Here is a 7,362-nt window from a genome sequence, read left to right as displayed (position 1 = left end):
TTTGATGAGTATAAACAATGAATGCTATTTCTTGATCCTTTAATTCATCAACTCTTGAAATGTAAAGGGACGTCTGAGATCACCTAATCACACCTCTTCATTTTAGAAATAAGGAAACTGAGATACAGAGAGAAGAATTGACCTATCCAAGGTCATTCTTCAGTAACCGTTTAAAGGCCATAAACAATGTCCCATATAATGACTGATCTATCAAAGAGAGCAGAATAGAAACCTCTCAAAGAGATCTACCTTAAGCAAGCTTATGATTACTGTTCCTTTTTCATTGCTAGGAAGGCCTTCTACCAACTATATATCCTAGTCTTATGGTTTCATTTTTTTAAGTTTTCTGAAAAACTACTCTACATTCACTTATATGACTGTCTCCAGGATCGATCTTGGGATCACAAGCATAAAGGAAGTCAAGAAATTGAATATGTATAGTGTTCAATGACTGAATATTTATTGCTTATTAGTTTGGTGTTTTGGGTTTCAGTGTTTGTTTATTTTTTTTCATGATTTCAGTGAGCAGTTGCCTCTGAAAATTATTGTGAAATGCAATCCATAATAAAGGTGGCTTGATTTCTAAGTACATAATAAAACATGCATTGTGTGGGACTATTCAGAATATATCTACATTTGTTATATAATTTTAAAACTTCCCATTTAAACTAGAAATTTCTAGTAAATGTCTACACATACACAAATGAAGTATTCATTTTAGAAAACAACTTAAAATTGCACCTTACTATTTGTTAATAATGCATCATCTGTTCACATATAAAGTAATTCTGGCAGGATGAGCTTATTGGAACTTCTTATATCAGTGTGTCACATGTAGGCTCAGACGCAAGTAATGATTAAGTGTCTCATGGTTGGCTCATTTCCAGTAAGATTTGATTTAAAAATATTCTAGGGATGGAAATAACACCTTTGAAAGCATGTGCACCTTATAAAGTGCACATTTTGGATGACTAGCTAAAGGATACCTTCATTTATGATTTATACTTGATGTATTTTGTCTTAACAAATTAGTCAATGCCCAAGAAACAAAATAACCCAAAATAACTTCTCATAAAAAGAAAACTTTAGCAAAAACATCTAATACAGTGATTGCAACTGCTGTACTTGTCTTTTTCCTATCCTCCTTTTTTGTAGTTCATCATTTCCTAGCAAGAAAAGGTAAGATAAAAGCTTTAATTTGTCCATTGTCTCAAACATAGTTTGCTACCTATTAAGAAGGAAGAATTAGAAAGTCTTCTTTGGAAGCTTTTACTAACATAGAGATTTGTTATGTGGAGTGAATGATATTTGTTAGCTTGATTAAAGTTTCTAAACATTGTAATGCCAAGAGATTTAAAGTCTTGGGAAAGGAGAGAAGGAGAGGAATTTTGGTTTTAGGGCAGAATTTTTGGTTGAATTACTATAAACATAACAATGTTTTGTAAAAATTATGGAGGATGGTGTTGGGGAGTTTGAATTAGATTGACAAAGCTCCAAACATTAATCATCATCATCATCATCTTTACAAACTATGGTGAACATTCCTACACTTTTACTATGCAGGTATGACATATTCTTGGCATATGGTTAACGACATTAATGCCTTACTTATGAATTTGCACACATCCCTGGCATCTTTGTTGCCATTTCCACTGGCAAGACCCTGGTATGACACTTTTTAAAAGGCCAGTAGTTTCTTTTTCTTTGCCAAGCACACTAATTCTTTCAACTGATCAGGATGAGGATTGAGTTCTGTGGGTTATGAGTACAGGCATGCAGGAGGATGACACTCTGCTCTAGGATTTTTAAAATATCTTCCATGGCTCTGAAGAAGTCAGTCACAAGTCTTGTGGTCATAGCAGAAGTAGTCATTCAACTGCATAACAACTTCCCTGAATATGAGGTTATGAATTCCACAGCATGGTTTGGGGATATAGACATCCCAAACAAACTTAAAGAACCTTCCCAGAAAATTGGCTCTAACCCTCAACACTTTAGTTCTAGAAGTGATCAGTATAAGGACTTACTGATCATTTTAGCACCTTGTTATTTTCACCCAGTTCTGCCAAAATTCTGAAATATTTAGCCACTCCTGTAATAGGCAGGTACTCTTCATCCAATTTCTTTCCTGCAATTTGAACCTCCACCTTACAAATTCGCAGAAGAACATAAGGCTTCCCATTATTGTCTTGGTAGTCCTCAACAACCAGATTCATCTTCCAGCTGTTAGTGACCTTCTTAAATGCTTTGGTAATTTCCAAGAGAAGACTGGGAAGGTCCATCTCTACATGGGTCCACCAAGAGCTGTCTGCAGTGGCAAGGTTCAAGTAGAAAGGGGTTGCTCCAGAGATCAGACAGCAGAAGGATAGCAGTGTCATGGAATAATGGTCTGAGGGCTGTTGATGATTGTGCAGGTGGACTTGAGCACACAGAGCCTTCTTTGTCAGTTAGCTGAGCCTTTGATCTTCATGTTTCGAAGTGCCTTTGTTTATGACCAGCAAGATGGAGGACTAGATATTTTCTCTGATATCCACAACTTTTCGATAAAGTAACTTCAGCTGTCTCCGTGGTCTAACAAATGTGGAATTTGAAAGAATGTAAAAAAAAAGTATGAACTAATGTTTACCCTGGGCTCTCTCAATAATGCCTCTACCACCACTCACCATATTGGCATTAAAGCCACGCTAGCTGACTCAAGAACCTAATACACATACTCACAATAAAATCTAACCCAAAAACTTATTCATTCCATTGCTATGGAGATTATGGCTCTAATTTGTGGAAGTTTGCTCTGGCAGAGAAACATGCAGCACCATAGTAGCACTCTAGGATGCAAAAGTATGGATTGGGCCATGACACAGAACAAGGCAGAAGCATGTGATGCAAAAGATACCAGCAGAAGAGCAAAGGAACAGAAAGAACAAAAAAACGAGGGAACAGCCCTTGTCAGGACTTGAAATAGAGCTCAGCCACATACACCACAACTCCCTCATCCAAGAGACTCAGAGATCCAAATTGCAGAAGATAACATCATATCACCAATGTGGCACTTCTCTGAACTGCCACTGCCAGGCCAAAGAGTTGAGGAACAGACAGAGCAAAGTAGGACACCAAGAAAAGCCACCATGTGTGGCACTAGGGTAGGTTTGTATGGCACTCTATTAAGCTTAAGGGAAAGAGCTCAGTATCCTGATGAAGTGAATTCTGCCCCCCTTAATGTCATATGGGGCAGAGAACTAGGCTGGTAAAATGTTAACTATCCCATTGTGGGTGGACGCTGAGATACTCTGCTATCCAGACTCTAGGAAAACCACCATCAGAGGGAAGAGAATCAGAAAGTGATCAACCAGGGAAAATAAGGAAGAAAAAACAACCTAAAATTGACAAAGTTCTCAGGATGAAAAAAACCCTCTAAATCCATGGACATAAACAAATTAATCAACAGAGAAAACATTAGTAGCAGAAGGAAAGATGACTTGTAGATCTAATAAATGAGTTCAAGCATATATGAATAAAAATTGTAAAACAAAGGAAAAAGATCTAATACTTGATGAGACCGAAGACATTGTGAAATTTGAGAATATTGAACCAAAATACACTATTCTTTAGTGGTTTAAAGAGAAATTGGCATTATGAGAGCAAAATTTATATCTTACACAGCAAAAATAATGATTGGAATAGAAAATACTGAATCTGTGATGGCACAACTCATTGAGAGAGAAAGACACAGACAAAAAGAGAAAGAGAGAGAGAGAGACAGAGAGAATAATGGATTGAGAATACAAATACACAAAAGTGAAGGACATTCTAGAAGAAGAGGAACAAAACCCAATAACTTAAAGGGAAATAAACATGTTATTGGGACACCTAGGTGGCACAATGGATAATGCACTGGCCTTGAAATAAAAAAGACCAGAAACACCAGAGTTCAAATACTACTTTAGTTGCTGACTGCAATGTGCCCCTGAGCAAATCATTTAACCCTTGCCTAAAACTGGAGAAGGAAATGGCAAACAACTCCATTATCTTTGTCAAGTAAATCTCATAGAGAGTTTGTCCATGGGTCACAAAGCGTTAGACATAATTGAACAACAACAACAACAATATGTAGTCTATTATAGCAAAATATACTGAGCTTGAGGACAAGATACATTGGTACAACCTAAGGATATTGGGTGTCCCAGAGTAACATGACAAAAAAACAAACAAACCTGAACAGCATACTTCAAGAAATAATACAAGAGTATTGCCCAGAAATTCTGAACATAGAAAATTAAATGCCAATTGAAAGGATTCACAAATAACCTCCAGGAAAAAAAATGACATTTTATGATCTTTTTTCTACATTCTTTAAATTATCCCTATCTTTAGGAATCTCTACCTCTACTTCTACGTATCTATGTGCCCATATGTAGATATGTCTTTGCATTATGTATGGTTTTTATAAATTATATAACTGGTAACTAAGCTTATAAGATGTGACTGAGAGAGGAGAAAAAAGTTTAGGACTGGGAGAAGTTTTCTCTAGTTATTATAAACTGAGTTGGGGACTTGACACTAATCATTTAATTATGATTTCATACAATTTAATTGTCTTTGTACATAAAATGACACTTCAGTTTGACCCTGGCAATACTCTTAAGAAGTGTTGCTATCTGCTTGCAGTACTCACTGACACCCTTGTCCATGAAATTCTTACAGGTGGGTTAGTAGAGAGTCTAAAACATTAAGATATTTACTGCTTATGGTGTAATAATATATTATTACAGTTGTATGACACAATTTATCTTGCTACTCCTCAATCACTGGACATTTAGTTTTGTTTTGTTTGCAGGATTTTGCTTTTTAAATAGTGCTGTTATTAATGTTTTGGCACATATGGTCCTTTCTGTCATTAATTTCCTTGTGGTGAAAACCTAATAGCAGGGTCTTTGAATCAGAGGATGTAAATAGGATAATAACTTTTTTCAAATAATTTCAAAATTTAACTATATCTCTTAACAAATATTCTTTAACAAAGAAGAAAGAAGCGATTGGGGTAAAACTGATTTTTATTAGTTCTGTATATCAAGGGATCAATTAATTTATTGAATATCGATTTCACCTAGCTGCATATCAAGCATCATAATGTTAAATATTTACATTTTAATATTTCAATGGATATGTAAAGTCATCAAAGTAGATACTCCCCTCTACCAAGGCAGATCAAAGTCAAAAGCCTGCTTTCAAGTATTTGAAGGGCCATCATATGAAAGAGTACTTAGACTCTGATTGGTCTCAGAGCAAAGGACTAAAAGCACCTAGGGAAGTTGCAAACAGATAAATTCAAGCTTAATTAAAGAAAATATTTATTAATAATTAGAGATATCTGATAGGAGAATAGGAGATAATGAGATATAATGAGAGATAATGAGTTGACTCTCATTGCTATTTTTCAAGCAAATATTAGTAGTCTTCTTGTGAGTTGTGTGACGGAGGGATTTCTTTTTGAACTGTGGGTTGGACTGAATGGCCTCTGAAATACTTCCAACTCTGAAAATCTGTCATTCAATGTATATCTTGAATAATTATTGTTCATTTCAATAAATTTCTCATAAATCTACCCAACATGTGGGAGGCATTTTGTTATTCTTTTATGAGAGTATATAATATTTATGAGATATAGTCTCTGATGAAAATGTAGGTAATTTTTCAAAATCATATTCTATATTTATACTTCAAATAGTTACACTAGTCATATTTCTTGTCCAAATGTTTGATATTCATTTTGGTTTGTTTTTATAAAATCCATAAGAAATTTATGATAAAATATTTTTAGATGAAGCGATTAATTAATCAATTAGGTAAGCCAATAAAATTACACTGTGTCAGACACCATGCTAAGCAATGGGGATACAAAAAAGACAAAAGACAGTTTTCTGCTTTCAAGGAATTAAAAGTCTAATGGAAGAGATAACAAGTGATTAAATATGTGCAATCTACACACAGAATAAATAGGGAATCATTAATGAAGGAAAGCATTAAAATTAAGAGGGATTGGGAAAGGCTTCCAGCAAAGGGATTCAAGATGACAGAGTAGTAGGAAGTAATGTGGTGAGCTCCTTTCTACAAACTTCTAATAGATCTGTAAAATGCACCAGGAAAAATCCTGGTGGAGAAATCCAGAAGTCATACTAAGTCCTTTGTCTAGCCCAACTTGACATAGGGAGACAGATAGGATGGTCTATAGACACTGGAGAAGGGGTCTAGTCAGGAGTTGTCTGCACATGAAGCACTACAGTGCCCAGGAAAAGGCTCACAGTAGGGCAAGAAGACTCAGACCCATACTGGAGCATTCAGTATTTATAGGTGCCAAATGGCAGTTTTGCTCTCCACTACCAGATTCAGGGCAGAGTAAGCAAAGCATCTGAAGTGTCATTCTGGGTAGGAAAACCCTGTGGTATATAGAGAAACAAAAAGTTCAGAAGCCAGCAGCAGAAGCAGAAACGGAAGCAGCAGTGGTGTGGCTCAGACCTCAAATACAAAACAATGTCTCACTTCCAACGTATAGCCCAGTCTACACGGGAATAACCAGGTGGAAATCTCAGACCAAAAGGGAAATCCACAATTCTGCTGTTCTGAGTTAACAGAGCTTTATAGGTGGCTGACAGAGACTGAGTCTAGCAATAGTCTATTGTTGCTCGGACCCAAACCCTGGTCAAGAAATTGCAGAGTGCAAACAGTGGGTGGGAGTGGTGGCAATCAGACTGCCCTTGATCAGACCATTTAAGGAATCCTGAAAGCTCTCAAGCCCCTAGCCTCTCCCTGAAATGCTGGAATAACCCATTACAATACCAGAAGAAAAGAACCAGAACAGCCTAGACCATCTCTCCATAACTGTTGCTGAAGCAAGCTCTCATATCACATCCAAAATCAGGAAGTAGGCTAAAATAATGGGCAAACCAAAAAAGAACCCCACCGTAATGAGGAATTGTGTGGCAGGAGCACACAAGACACAAATGCAGTAGACAATGATTATAAAATATCTATAAGCATTGTGTCAGAGAAAAAACATAGATCATGGACAAATTCAACCAAAAAATTAAGAGTTTTTAAGTTAAAAAAATTTTTTTAAATTAAATATACCTAAAAATTAAGAGTTTTTTAAGTTAAATTTTAATTTTTTAATAAATGGAAAAAGTTGAAAAAATGGAAAAGTGAATGAGAGCTATGGAAAAATTAACAGTTAACAGCTTGGTACAAGAAGTACAAAACCTTGCCCAAAAAATCAACTTCGTGAAAAGATGAATGGACCAAATTGAAGCCAATGACTCTGTGAAACAATAAGAAATAATAAAAACAAAGTCAAAAGGCTGAAAAAAA

At 35.7% G+C, this 7,362-nt stretch overlaps 1 pseudogene; it reads right to left on the bottom strand.

Moving 5' to 3' along the window:
* Nucleotides 1-1,500: 1,500 nt before the first annotated feature.
* On the bottom strand, nucleotides 1,501-2,378 carry LOC114038422 (annotated as a pseudogene).
* Nucleotides 2,379-7,362: the final 4,984 nt, after the last annotated feature.

This window comes from Vombatus ursinus, unplaced genomic scaffold, assembly GCF_900497805.2.
Source record: "Vombatus ursinus unplaced genomic scaffold, bare-nosed wombat genome assembly UNPS02011014.1, whole genome shotgun sequence".
NCBI classification, from domain to species: Eukaryota; Metazoa; Chordata; class Mammalia; order Diprotodontia; family Vombatidae; genus Vombatus; species Vombatus ursinus.
Note: the sequence above shows the minus strand (reverse complement) of the source record. Positions and strands in the feature narration are given on the sequence as shown.